The sequence below is a fragment of the Carassius auratus genome, chromosome 29 (assembly GCF_003368295.1).
Source record: "Carassius auratus strain Wakin chromosome 29, ASM336829v1, whole genome shotgun sequence".
In the NCBI taxonomy this organism is placed as follows: Eukaryota; Metazoa; Chordata; class Actinopteri; order Cypriniformes; family Cyprinidae; genus Carassius; species Carassius auratus.
This window is the reverse complement of record NC_039271.1, coordinates 10,041,336-10,056,870: the sequence shown is the minus strand read 5'-3', so window position 1 is coordinate 10,056,870 and position 15,535 is coordinate 10,041,336. Positions and strand designations below refer to the sequence as shown.

At 37.4% G+C, this 15,535-nt stretch overlaps 1 protein-coding gene across 2 annotated transcripts in view; it reads left to right on the top strand.

The window, feature by feature from the left end:
• The window catches only part of LOC113048033 (transcription factor SOX-5-like), a 164,936-nt gene that overhangs the window by 69,964 nt on the left and 79,437 nt on the right, over positions 1-15,535 (top strand). The window lies entirely within an intron of this gene.

The window sequence follows — 15,535 nt, the reverse complement described above, 5'->3', positions numbered from 1 at the left end:
AACAAAGTTGTTGTCACATGTTTGCTGTTATTTATTTATTGTCTGAGTTGTTACAATATTTGTTGGCCAAATCAATGGTTTTATATTTTTATACATTATATCTACCATTTTCTATTAATTTAAGTTAAGCTGAAAATCCTACGCTTAATAGTAGGATTCATTGTGTCAGCTTACCCCATAAAATTGACAAGATGCCCCGCTATTGTCACCAGTGGTCAAAGGATATTCAGTGAACCGTAGAATATGTTTTTTCCCTCCGCAGTAACGGCTACTCAAGAGCTTGTTTGTATCCAAGATCTTAAAGGAATGTGTCTTTACAGAAACTGGCTGTTACACACACACACACACACACAGTGTATGGATGTATCTAAAGTAAAGGAAAAGATGTTTTCATATTTTATGTCGTTAATCATTTGAAAATTACAGATCTGTGACAGAATGCTCTTTAACCTTTACAGTTTTTAAAATTAAATCAGTCTGCTAAAAAAAAAAAAAAATCTTTCAAAGTTAATGTCTCCGTTGTTTTATAACAACTGAATGAAATATCACTTTTATGAACAAGAATAAAAAACATCAGCTCGCCGAAATGCTGAAATGAATATCCAGTCTGGGCTCCGGTTCAGGTGTCTCAGCTTTTATTTGTCTCAGCTCATTACGTGCTGAACTTGTGTTTACTCAACGGCAAAGGGAAAATATCACTGTTTAAGAAAGAGAGCGATTCTCCAGTGTTCCCAGTGTCATTATTCATCTTTTTCTTTTAATGAGTCTGAAATAATTATTTGTTTCGAGGAGAGCAATCCTTAATAAGGTGTTGCAGGAAAAACAACAGGAAAAAGGAATCAGGGGAGTGACATCTTTTGAGTACAGGTACTGTGTTCGTGTTAATGAATGCAGGTTGGGTTAATGACGAGGAATAGACTTCAAACAGTCGGTCTCTGATGAGGGTCTCTTTATAACTGCTTCTAAGGGTAAAGTCTTTGCTTTGGCTGCCCTCGTCTCTATAGTGCTCAATGACACATACACGCTGAACTGTGATCAGGGCTGTAGGTCAGCAAATCTGTTGTAGAAATTGGCCGTAACACTCAGTGATTGGAAATTAAAAATGGCTCGTCCTCATGGGCTGCAGAGAGAGATGCAGTGTGACATTGCGTGAAATTATTTAACAGGTCTGCTGACGTTAACCGTGTGGGCTGATTTGGACTTTTAAATAACTTAAGACATCACATTATCATCAGGGTGGCTGCTGAAGTCATGTTTGTTTTTCTTCTATAGAGCGCGTGTAGTGTGTAAGTGAGTCTCAATACAGGTCAGATCTGTACGTAGTATGTGAAGTGACACTTACAAAAATACATAAATGCAGGGCTGCCAAAGTTAATGTGCTAATTTAATTAAATGCATTTTAACACATTTACTTAATTGTTATTTTTTTTATAGCAAATCTACGTTTAGTTTTGTAGCTAATTACCACGTAGATTGAGTTAAAGAATAGTTGTTGTTGTTGCATCTATAATGTATGTTTGTCACGAAGGGGATAATCATATTTGGGGGTCCGAAATGACATCGTATCGGAACCCTCCTTCATATCTTTCTATATCTGTGTCTGTTTTTACACCCTTTCTCAGTCTATTACATCCTATCAACAGTCATTCTCTCTGTATCTGTCTTATTTGATGTCGTAAGTGCATGTTGTCTAGCTGACAGAGGGCTGTTTAATTTGATCTAACCACATGAAAACAAAGTCTGTCCCATCACTCATTTCTCCCCTTCCTTCCTTCCTTCCTTCCTTCCTTTTTTCTGGTCTGCTTTTCCTTTCATTCTTTTATATACAAACCGTTCGTTTCACCTCTTCATTTCACCCTCTCTCTTTCATTTGTTCATTTTCTTCAGTTTTTTCCCCCACAAACTCTGTCCTGCTTTCTCTCACACCAATTGTGTTGAAACACCTTTTTGTGTGTCCGGGGCCCGAGTCCATCAAGACCAGTGTGTGTGTGTGTGTGTGTGTGAAAGTGTGCGTTTGATGTGTAGTGCTGTCCGCGCTGCTCTGTATGCTGGTGAGAAGGAGATCATTATGTGTGCTTGTATTCGAGTCGTTTTTATTTAAGACGCCAGACAATGGACTGGTGATTGAAGAAAACAGCAGGCTGACAATGAGTCTCTGTGTCTGATAATGCAGCACCATCCTGCCGGGCAGCTTTAGGAGGGCCCCGGCTCATTGTGGCTCCGGGGAGAAAGGGAGAGAGGGAGAGAGAACAAACCCGCTGCTTAGTAGGAGGAATATTTTGTCGTGGTATGTCATTATTTTGCAAATTTGTATTATCTCATCATGTTGTCTTCATTGTAATTGCAGCTAATTAGAGGGCTAGTTAGAGGCCGGGCTTTGAGGCTAGCTTTAGCGTGAAAGAAGCCTGCCGATTAGCACTCTCCACCGGAGGAACCACAGAAAGGGGAGATTAATCTGGTTACCTTGACGACACTCACTTCCATCGGCGAGGAACAATGTGGTTTTGTTTCTTTGGATCAGTTCGGATCAACAGAACGTGGTGCTCTTGCTTTAACAATGCCCAATTCTGTCTAACCTTCTCTGCCGCCCTCCTGTTTTGGGCCCCCCTGCCACCTCTACTACTTCTCCTTCAAATCTTCATCCCCTCATCTTTTCACTCATTGGTTTCCTTGCTTCTTGGCATTCCCGTGATTTTTCAGATAGCGTGACTTCTAAAATCTCTTAAGTGTCTGTATTAGGGATGGCAATTTTTTATTTTTTTTTTACTTGACAGATAAAAGATTATCCAACTACTCGAGTACTTGACAAATATATCATCAAACAATTTGACAGGTAAAACATTCGACTACTTGACAGATATAAATCATCCAACTCTTCACATACTGGAAAGGTAAATCCTCTGACTAATCGAGTACTGGACCGATAAATCATTTGACTGCATCATTTCCGAGCTCGACAGACATGAATCATTCAACTACTTGACAAATAAAGCTCTGTCCATTTGAGAACTCAACAGTTAAATCATCCAAGTACTCAAGAACATGACCGTGAGTCTTCCGACTACTTGCAAACTTAACAGAGAAATCAATCGAGTCCTTGACAGATTTCAGTACCCATGAACTCAACTAGTGTAATTCATCCAATAAATAATCTGACTTCTTGACAGGTACATCATTTGATTACTCAATCATATAAATCATTCGATTAGTCAAGTATATGACAGATAAATCCTCTAACTAATTGACAACTCGATAGATGATAAATCATCTGATGACTTGGATTCTCGACACATGCTACTACTTGAGTACTGGTTTATATATGCCTTGTTTTTGAGCACTCTGGTGCACGAGTCTATCTCTAGTGTATGTTGATTTAAAGCCAGGGGAATGGGGTTGTGTGTTGTGACAGGCAGAGGTTACCATAGGTTGTGACCTTGTCCCACCAAACCTTAAGATGTGTCCCTAAATCCCCCTCTGGGCTAAAAAGCACTTAATGAAATAACCTCGCCTGACTGTAGACACAGCTCGGGGACTCCCCTGCGTACACCAGCCCCATAGACAGTGAGCTTGTACAGTGAAAGAGAAAAGGCTGTTAAAAGTAAAAAAAAAAAAATTTTGTTTGTGATGAGGAGGAAAATGGAGAAGGAAAAAGAGGAAGAAAATCAGCATTGCAGATCACATGTAAGTGTTCATTGTGATGAGCAGTTAGAGTTGGAGCACAAAACGTTGTCTCTCCATCTGGTGTTCACTTTGCACTCTGAACAGAAAGAGGGACAATTGAAAGAATGCCAGTGACATCTGCTCCCATGGGCACCACAATGGAGATCCATAGAGATCATACTCACACAGCCCTCACTTACAAAGACACCACTGTACGTGTGTGTGTGTTCACAATCCATGTGATCTGGGACTCCACAGCATCTTGACAAAGCCATGTTCATTGTGCCATCCAAATATTCAGAAACTCTCAAACTTCTGTTCTGTATTATAATTTAGACAAATGTAGCAAATTACACTTATTTATTTCTGTTTGGATATTGTTGACAGTCTGTTGGTCTGACAACTTTATGCCATTGTTAAATATAAAACGTGTTTCTAAACGAGTTAAGACATGATGTACAAGCAGCCTGTTGTTATTGCAAAAATAAACACAGACTGTGATCAGGTTTCTTATTTAGAGATTATGACCTGCTGACTGTCTCCCTTATTCCATGAACATATATATATATATATATATATATATATATATATATATATATATATATATATATATATATATATATGTGTATATATATATATATATATATATATGTGTGTGTGTGTGTGTGTGTGTGTGTGTGTGTGTGTGTGTGTGTATATGCATATATGTGTGTGTGTATATACATATATTCAAAATAAATAGTTGACATAGTAAATTGATTTCAGTTAAAAATATTTTATGTAAAATTAGTTGTACAAGACAAATGAATCTAGCATATGTATAGGAAATCACCAGGGACAACAGAAAATTCTACAGTTTAGTCATTATATCAAAGTATTTGGCTGCACAGTGTCACAATTAACCAATCACAATTAATTATATATTCCAAAGAACATTGTAATAATAGTAAAGTGTTGTGTTATACATACATATTTTCCCATGTACACTGCTGTTAAAAAATCTGGACTTTTTTCTTTTCCTTTCTTTTTTTTCTTTATTTCTTTCCTTTTTTATAAATTAATACTTTGGGATTATAAATATTGTTATTTTGAACTTTATAAATAAAAAAAGTACAATATTACTATATTACAAAAACAATATTACTGTCTTTACTATATTTTTTTATCAAATAAATGCAGGCCTAGTAAGCATAAGAAGCCTAAAAAACACCCTCTTGTCCCCAATGATTTGAACAGTAATGTATACAATATATGTTCATTCATTTTTACTTTTCATGTTATAATTCATAACTGTACCTGTTTTTGTAAATTCTTCCCGTTTTTATATGAAAGCATCTTCAATCCAAGGAAATGAGGGTAAGGCTAGCGTACGTATGTGGGTTTGTTAGTGTGGGGGAGTGTTTTTGTGTTTCTGCATACTTATCTTTGAGGAAAATTTCCACTATTGTGTTTCATGTGCATTCAAACTGGAGTCTGACGATACGCTCGTAATTTTCGTAAGTCATCTCTATCCAAATCGCTTCAAAGATTTGCAGAGTGCCAAAGATTTTCACCGTTTTCTTTTTTCCTCGGGCCAGTTCTGGCGCGGTGCAGCAAGGAGCGTGGAACAACAAAAAAAAATGTGAAAAAAATCAAAATACAACTATATCTGAACAGAAAGTGTTTTTTAAAGGGCCTCCGTCAAGATGAACTTTCAGATGTGTTTCCAACGGCACGCATCTGCTGCGTGTGGTACATCTGTTCTTCAGCCGCTGAAAGCTGACAGGAAATATCCTCATTATTGAAGCGTCGCTGATTATTCATACATTCACTCAATCATTTGTTTATTCATTCACTCTTTCACTCTGAAAAATAGCTGCTTGATTGGAATGAAAATTGTCTTGTGTCTTCACAGAGGAAATTAGGGTATTTTTTGTGAGGAAATTGCTATGGTTTGAGTTTACATATGAAAGCCAACCAAACTGTTGGAATTTGGAGCCAAGATGGCTCTCATCATGCACTTGACCTGACAGAGTTCTGTGTTCTACACCCAATGATTATACCTGTTTTGGTGGGAGCAGTGGAGGCTATTGTGCCACATCCTCTCTGTGGTCTGTTTAATGTCATGGCAACCAAACTGTGGCCCCGCTCTCTTAATGGCAGCATTTATGACATGATGTCACCTGTGTGAGCAAGCTATTGTTTGACTCCTGCCCATGTGACGTTTTCCCCCAAACATGGCCTCTCTGTTACATACACACTCAGGAAAGGATGAGGAGACATGGACAGGTGCCTTTCACACTGCTCTACATTCTACTGTACTTCACAGAGTCGGGACTTCTTAATAACCTACGCCACTTGAATGCAAATTCAGAGTTTTCTCTAAAGGCCTGTTCACACCAAGCACGATAACTATAAAGATAACGATAAAGATAAAGTTCTAAAAATCGTTCTCAATATTAAAGAATAGCGGAGTCCACATCACAACTATAACGATAAAGGCACAGAGAAACTATATCCTTGGAATCACTTTCAGAACGATAAAAACATTGCCAACCAATCAGAATCAATCCTGCTGTAATGAGCTCGAGAATTTAAAGCAGCAGACGCGCGTCCGCTTAGAATACACAGACAATATCGTTCAATGTGGACGCTAATATCGTTATCTTTATAGTTAAAACATTTTCGTGTTGTTCTAAAAATGTATCATTTTCTTTATTAAGAATATGATGCTGATTATTTTCAGTATAATGAAAGTGAATAGGGATTGGCTTTGTCAAGCTCTAAAATGACAGAAAAATGACAGTTTCCTGAAGTTTACAAACATTCTGTGAGAATAAGACTGAAATACATTAATCGAAAATCTCAATATCTACACTAGTTCTTACTGACATGTTCATGACAGGTATGGCATGTTGTGAACAAAAAATATTTTATTTAAAATCTTTTCAATGCTTTAGTTTATCCAGTTCAGAAAAGCTGAACAATTTGTTTACAAATAGATTTGACCTGGTCCTTTTGACCAGTCTGTTTATCACATAGATCATTCATTGTAACTGCATGGAAAAAAGCCACTAGCACATTGTTCAAAATTTCTACATTTATTTACATAGTAGAAAGCCATAGAAGACATAAACATCAAGAGGCTAGGAAAAAAAAAAAAACTTTTTTTAAATAATACATTCTTCATGGCACGTAACAGCCTTGTATTTTTCTTTCCTAATGAAACAATCAAAATTATGTGTAATTATGAACGTGGTGTCCGAAGAGATCAGCGAACAGATGGAAATTAGTCATTGTTGAATATCAAAGAGTGCATGGCATTGGAAACAGATCCTACAATGAGAGGAAGTGACATGGGAAAGAGATAAAGAGTGAAATTACAAGCAGTAGAGAAGGTACAGAAGAAACAGGGCAAACCCTCAGAGACCCATGCCGTGGTTTAGGTGCCCGTGAGATACCTTTGTTTATTTTTTTTTTATTTATTTTTTTTGGAGACGTAGTTTGCAACCAGGGTGTTGGTCTATCCCAAACGCACACACATCCCCTCCCCTCATCGTGCCATGCAGTCTGCCTGACGATGCCCTCTGTGCCATCTGTAGCCTGTGCCCTGTGCGTGTGCCCCTCCCCCGCCCTCCTGCAATGTGCTGGGTGGGCTTAACCATCTGTGTGCCAGAGGGGGATCATAGGAAGTGGACATGATAACACACAAACATAAGCACATATACATCCACCTTCTTCATGTTTTAGCTTTAGCTGTACTACCATGTCTTGTAGTCTTAACTGTCCTGTATGCTGGTAATAATGACCAATAATCTTATAAACCATATATATTAGTTAAGGTCAAGATTTGTTAGGTAAAAAGTAGTGACCAATATAATTGGCAGGCCACGTAATTGGCTGATATTTGGGCCATTTTTATTTCAACTGTGATAATAAAAATAGCATTATATTTAAAATTGTATGACACATTTATTTGTAAATGTATTTTATATAATATTTAATTATGCATTCATTATATTCATTAAAATTCTTCAATTATTTAAGTACATTTCGTATGATTTTATTTATTCATTTTCATTTTATTTTGCCAGGGACATTTGTTAGTTATACTATAATTTGGTCTAATTATTATATCATATTTAATCATACATCAGTTTTGAAATACAATAATTATATTCATAATATTATGTACAGTTTTAAAAAAAATAATTGTTTTTGTTTTTTTGTCAGGAATATTTGTCAGTTATACTCTATACAGAGAGAGAGAGAAAGAGAGAGATGCCTATTAATGTGTATAATTATATTGTGCTGTGATGAATACGTACTAAACAAATATTGCTTATTTTGTAATAATTACATTGTAAACATTGCCCTTTCTGTCTTTGTTTTTTTCTTTCTTTCCTCCCTTCTTTTGTTTCTCCACTTTCCTCCTTTGCATTCCCAGAATCCTTCTGGAGGAAGTTAGGACTGGATGACAGTGTTTGAGGGTATTTGGCAGTCTGGGAAGGGGGAAAAGTCTTGGATGTTTGGCAGGTTTAAGATGGTGTGTGAGTCTCTGTGTGTGTGTGTGTGTAAGGAAGGATCTAGGATGTTTGGATGAGATTACATGGCACCATGTCTGACAGTTTGGCATGGTAAGTGTTGGCCGTATGTGTCTGTTAGGTAGTCTAGGAGATTTGCTGGGTCAGCAATGTCAGGTGTTTGGCTGGAAAGGGGAGCTGGTGTAGGGCTTTGAGCTTGTAGTCCTCAGGAGTTGACAGGACCATGGTGGGCAGAGTGGAGTGTTTGCCGGCGGGAGCATGAGTGGAAACATGGCTTGAGGATTACGCAGAAAGAGGGAGAGGAGTCTGGGTGGCAGAAGGGAAAGCAAAGTGAGACGATGTGCTTTCAGGTGAACAGGATTAAGAAAAAGATCTGTTTGCGGTTCCCCTCAGAACTCCCGCTGCCTCTCTTTCCTTCTTGCTCTCTAAGCTAATCACTTTCTCAAAAGCAGTCATTGCAAACATTAGAGTTCCTGCAGAACAAAAAAAGAACACCGCCGTACAATAACTTTCTATCCCCGGATGAAAGAAAAATTACAAATGAGGTCCCTTTGATATGACATTGATTTTCCTAGATGGCAATGAAATGACATGGAGAGCAAATGGAGTCTCCTGCTTCTGTTTTTTTCTCCTGAGAAAGTTTCCAACTAATCGTGAGATAAAGTCCCACCATGAGAGATAAAGTTGCAATACAGTTGCAATTACAAGCTTCCATACATGTCTCCTCCTGAAATTCCTTAAGAGACCCCAACAAAATCTCAAATTAAAACCTCTGAATAATACATTTTTGCTTTGGGTTGATTCTTAGTTAGACACATTCGACTGTACAAACAATTAACTCTATTTTCATCTCACAGTAGAGCTTTGGTCTTCGCTTCATTCACCGTTAAGAGGCGAATGTGGTGGCAGCATCAGTACAGGCATGGAGGCAGGCAGAGGATGAGGAGGTGTCGTAGCTGCAGGCTGGAGATCTGAGAGCTTCGCTCCATCCAGCTTATCAGTGATGGACTTTTAGAGGAGCTGCACAAAGCCACTGTAGGGAACCATCTCAATGCTGCTCTCTTCCTCTCTTGTTTTCCTTTCATTCACAGTAGGGCTGGGCGATATAGCTAATGATATGATCATGCGCATCTAGTCAGTAAATCTGGTTCTGTGATTACCGCTAAATCGCCATCACCTACTTTTAAATGGAGCGGCATTTAATAGACAGAGCCGTAGATTACTGGCAAGCTACGCAATATTGTGTTCATGATATAAGATGAATCGCCTTTGATAATGAACGCGATATAGCATAGTTTGTCAGTGATGTATGGCTCTGTCTGTTAAATGCCGCTCCATTTAAAAGCAGGTGATGGCGATTTAGCGCTAATCACAGAACCAGATTTACTGACTAGATGCGCATGATCATATCGTTAGATATATCGCCCAGGCCTACGCCACAGGCACAGAAGTGTTGAGTTCATGTAGGAGCATGTGCTCTTGACTTTCCAGGAGCGACCTGTCAGGTGTATACTGTCTCCAAACTCTGCCCCAACACTTAAATTGTCTGTTTGTCTTTTTTTTAAGAATTTGATGTACTGTATAGACATACTTTTAAGGCTTTATCTGGACTATTTAGGGAAACAAAGGGGCGATGGTCATGAGATTAGACATCCCTGGATTAAAGTTTCCAGATATAATCTGAAAACGGCTTTCTTTGCTGTTACAGAATCATGGTGGCGAACTGAGTTGAAGCGAATTTAAACAGATCATGATTAAATTGGTTGTGAATGTAAAATCCACATTTTGTATACAATTAGGCTTGCCAGAAAATAGTTTGAGGCAATAGGCTTGTGTGACCAAAGTTAATTTCCCATAATTTTCTGCGGCAGCACAAGAATGATAAAATATATCGGTAAAGCATCTGTTACACACCTAATGTGCATCATTTGCTTTCTATTTTGTTGTGTTGGGAAGTGAAAAGAGAAATGAAATAACTTTTTTTCTGTTAAAAATTACATTACTATCCAAACGTTTCGGTCGATAATATTTGTTCATGTTTTGTGGTCTCTATTGTTTACCAATGGTGTATTTGTTTTATCAACAATACAGTAAAAATAGTAATATTGTGAAATATTATTACAATTAATTTTATGTATTTTAAAAAAAGCAAAGCTGAATTTTCAGCATCGATTACTTCAGTCTTCAGTGTCACATGATTCTTCAGAAATCATTCTAATAAGCTGATTTAGTGCTCAATAAACATTTCTTGTTATTATCAATGTTGAAAATAGTTGCTGTTTATTATTTTTGAGGAAACCAGTATTTTACTTTATTTTCAAGATTATTTGTTGATTAGAAAGTTGAAAAGTACATCATATATTTGTAATGGAAATCTTTTTGTAGCATTATAAATGTATTTACTGTAACTTTTAATTAATTGAATCCATCCTTGCTGAATATAATAGCATAATATGTACTTAAGCACATTTCAATTTCTGAACTTTTAGTTCACTTCAAGTTAAGCAAGGAAGGAAAACCTAAGGATAATTTGCATTAAGAAGTTTTGATGGTTCGGGAGCACCTTCTGCCTTTTAACTCAGAGCATCAGATTGGGAAAATATAAATGTACAACTTAAGAAAACATTTTAAGGTTTTTAATAAATAGTGCCCCACAAGTGATTTTAAGTCAGTGGGCCAGTTAAGAGCAAAAACAAAATAGTCTAACATGACTGTTTGGTGTTAGGAAGACTAGATGAATGAGAAGATGAACAGAGGGAGTTAGGGGTGAGAGGATGGATGGATAGGTTCTGGGGGGGGGGCATTATCGTGCGTCATTATTTGAGCTCCTGCAGTGCTCCATTGCGGCTCTAATGGTGCAAAGACACTTGGTGTTTCTTTCTCTTCTCTCTCTCCCTTTCATTCACACTATTCTTCCCCGAGCCTGGCATGGCAAAGTAGTTTAGTTTGTTAGAGCTCGATTCAGCCTTGTTAGCAAAGTGAAACTCAACAACTGTCTTGTGTGTACCTGTAATCCAGAGTTGTGGTGATGTGATGTCTTCATTGCAATGCATTGTTTTGTTGCACCGGAGTCGTGTGGGGTTGGTCTTTGAAAGTGAAATGAAGCGTAATTTTGTGAATATACTTTGCCTACTGAGAGATTCAAGAGGCACACATCTCACTGGACTGTCAGAGAAAGCAAATGTTCAGTTGTGTTAATATTTATGTCTACCTTGTACATTTATGTGTTTATGTATCTGGAATTGGTAAAAGAAAAAGATTGTGTCTGAAAGTGTCACTGACATAAAGCAGGGGGTTCAGACTAGAGGATAAACCAGGTAACGATGTTAAAAAGATAGATTTCATTAATAATCTTTATAACATCAGCATTATTATCTTCGGTAAAAAATGAACAGTCAATACGTGGAGTAATAGCTCCTGAAAATTCAGCTTGCTATTTTTACTGTATTTTGGATTAAAATACCTGTAAGTGTAGCCTTGGTGAGCATAAGATCACATTGTGAGATTGAATTTGAAAATAAATATCAAAATGATGTTGATTATATCAAAATGAAGTAGGAATTACTAGAACAAAGTCAAATCAATACAAGAGTAAAGTCTTAGCAATACGAGATTGCAAGACACAACACTGTTCCAGTAGCTTCTATCTGAGAAATGGATGTGGAGGATTTAGTCAAGTTTAGAATAGATTTAACAATAAAGAAATCAGAAATGGCAGCAGTGGTCAACTCCTTGGCTTAAGGAGACATTGATTTTCATCCTCATAGTCTCTTGAGAAACCACATATTCTCTTTGAATAGCACTTCTACAACTGTTCTGGTAATTTTGACTTTATTCTTAAAACATAAGGAATTTAACCTCACAATTTAAAACTGTATTCTCATAACTGACTTTATTTTTAAAGTATTGCAACATCATTCTCATAATCTTAATCTTTTTGTTTTTTTAACAACGCAGTGGTAGTTTATGCAACCCAGGTTGAAAATGAAAGAGTTCACCAAAAAAAATTGTGTTAATGTAACAAAAATTTGTGGCTAGTCATTCACTACATATTGGCAATATGGTTTGCCTAGTGGATGAAACAGGAAAAAGTAATGACAACAACAGAGCACCTTATAGACCTGCATGTAAAACTCTGAGAAAAGCTGTTGTTGTCTATTTTGTGATATGTTGATATTTACCATTGCCAGATGACTGATAGCAGCAGAGGAGAACACACAGATTTTCACTGTGTGTGTGTGTGTACGTACGTGTGTATAAAGGCATCTTTTGCTGAGGAGGGAAGATAAGGACTCTATCTTAATGGTTTCTCTCGTCTGCCACTCAGCCATCAGACAGATTTCCTCTCCCTCAGTCCAGATAAACACACTTCACAACCTTGTCACACATCTTGCGCAAGCCAAAAAGAGAGAAAGAAAGGAAGCAAGTGATAGATGATAGGCAGTAGAGATCCATAAAGCAATAGATCACCCAAAAATGAATAATCTGTCATAACTTAACTCATGTCATTTCAAACCTGTATGACTTTCTTTCTTCTGTAGAACACAATAGGAGAAATGTCTAGGAATGTGTTGCCCACTCTTTTCCATACAATTCAAATGAGGTACTGGAGATTTGAGGTACACATTTTTCAAAATATCTTCTTGTGCGTTTCTCAGAAGAAATAATGTCATACAGGTTTGGAACGACGTGAGGGTGAGTAAATGATGATATTTTTATTTTGAGCATAAAATGAAGTGAAATGCTTGATTTTGAACCACATTGGTCCTGTTTAGTTTTGTGAAGGATACAAATACTGATAGGCTTCAGGAAGCTGATTTAGCCTCTTAGGGGGTAATAGCTGAACTCTAGCTGTGTGTGTGTGTGTGTGTGTGTGTGTGTGTGTGTGTGTGTGTGTAACAGTGTAAGGGAATTGTTTACTGCCTGTCTATGTCAGACTCAGGGCCTCTAATGCAGCACAGCTGTGTGGGGGCTTGGACACTACACATCTGCTGAAGGGACCTATTGTGTGTTTGCATGTGCTCGATGAATGTATTTGTAGAGATAAACAGAGAAAGACCATACACACATGCACACATGTTTCTTTACATGTGTAGCTTATTTAAGGCAAAGACCTGCATGAACATATGTGCGCGGTGTAGTTCAATTCTCTCATAAAAGCCTTCAGTTAGAAAAGTGAAGTTTGTAGATTTGTCGGAATCGAGCAAATCAGCCCATCTGGAGAGTTTGAACCTTGAAAGCACCTGCCTTCTCCATTCACGCTCCCATTCTCTTAAAAAGCCATCTTCATCAATAGCAGCTTTTAAAGTGGATGAAACCGTTTGGAACTGCTCTTTATTCCTGTTCTGATGGATTTTCTGCTCTCCGTCTTTGTCTCAATGGCTGTTGTTGATGTTATTTCAGCGCTTTTTTTATTTTCATCTATTTCTCTATCACCTTGCAGCCTTGACTCTAAAGATCGTTAAAATGTTTAACTACAGATAATTGCTTCCTGAGAGAAGCTAATTAATGTGCGGCTTGCGCTGGTGTGTATGTGTGGATTGGAATGTATGTATGTGTGTGTGTGCATTTTATTCACTATGTTCTCTTGCCTTTGAAACATCTCTGTAATATCCTGTCTTCTGTCACCACTGTATTAGTGCTTTCTAAGGCAAGCATCGCAATTACTACTGCACAAACTTGGGGTTAGAGGTTTATACAAACTCTTAACCCCTAGTATTAAACTTTTGCAAGTTGTCCAGCTCAGTATGTGCTTCGGACATAAATTAAATGGTGTGGCTTGTTGAGTAGAATTTAGCTATTGTGTTTCTAAGCAATCAGAGAATTTTTGCTAGGTGGATGATTAATCAGGCAGAAAATTCCCATGGATTTAGATTGACTTTGGCATTATGACTGACTTTTCACATTCAAGCATCACAGATTTTATCAAAAAATTGTAGTCAAAAAAAAAGAAACTAAGGAGCCATTCACACAAAACGTGTTTTTCAGTTCCACTGCACTACTTTTCAATTGTTTTTCAATGTAAACATGTTAGACAGAGGTATTTGACCATTGGACTCACATCTCATGTCTTTTGCAACCTCTTGCACGACACCATAGATATGTATAGGTAGAAGCCTCATTCGGCAGCTCCAAGCACGTAGACGCATCTGACATCTTGCAACAGTCAACTTGACGTCATTCACCATAATAATCAATGAATATTCGAAGATGCCACAATCCTGCACACCCACCGGGATTTAAATTCTTGAAGAAACGGGATAACCGTTCACAGGTGAGAATGCGAGAGACCATGCATAGATATGTATGGTTTGTGGCATCTTCGAATATTCATTGATTATTATGGTTAATGACATCAAGTCCAATATGGCAGACGGCTTACGTATAGCGGCCCATAGAAACAGTTGCTAATGAGGCATGTTCATCAAAAACCTGTTCAGGGTGAATGTGTGTGTGTGTGTGTGTGTGTATGTATGTATGTGTGTGTGTATGTATGTATGTGTGTGTGTGTGTGTGTGTGTGTGTGTATATGTATATATATATATATATATATATATATATATATATATATATATATATATATATATATATACATATATATATATACATATATACAGAAATGGAGAGAGAATAAACACTGTTATTTGTATTTAATAGAACAATTCAATTCTTCAAGTGTACAGTCCTAGCAGAGGTCAGGCCGGGTCAGTCAGTCTGTGTCTTGAACATTGTCATGCTGCTAACAATTTCCTCTGTGATCAACAGGAAAATGCACAAATAATGTTATCACAGTGCTCTAACTGTTATTACAGTTTGTGCTGGAGAGGTCAGGGCACAGTGCTATTCTGAGTTCACTTACTCAATAAATTGGATTACATACCAAACATTATCTGTTTTACAGTCTTATCATAAATTAAATGCCATACATAGACATCGATTGTTGTAAATATTACCATGACTGCAGGAGACATAAAAAAGAGATATGATTGGTATTTTCATGCAAGTGTTTATGTGTGTGCAAGTTCACAAACTTAGACTAAATGTGTCTGCAGTGTGTTAAGAAGGTGGACTGCAGTGTGTGTGTGTGTGTGAGGTTGAGAAAGACTGACGCTCTGTTTAAAGTTCAGTGTTAAAGTCTTGCTGCTGTATTTCAATCTGTCAGACATGCTTTTCTCCATTTAGAAGAATCGCTCCTTCTCTTTCTCTCTCTTTCTCTGTAATAAAGAGTGACAGGGGCCGTGTGTTAGTTACACTATGAAAACACAAAGCATAGAGCTTGCTTGAAAACTCAGATGTGTTTTTTTGTGTGTTTGACTTGCACACACTTAAGCTACTTTTTGTCATTCATGTCA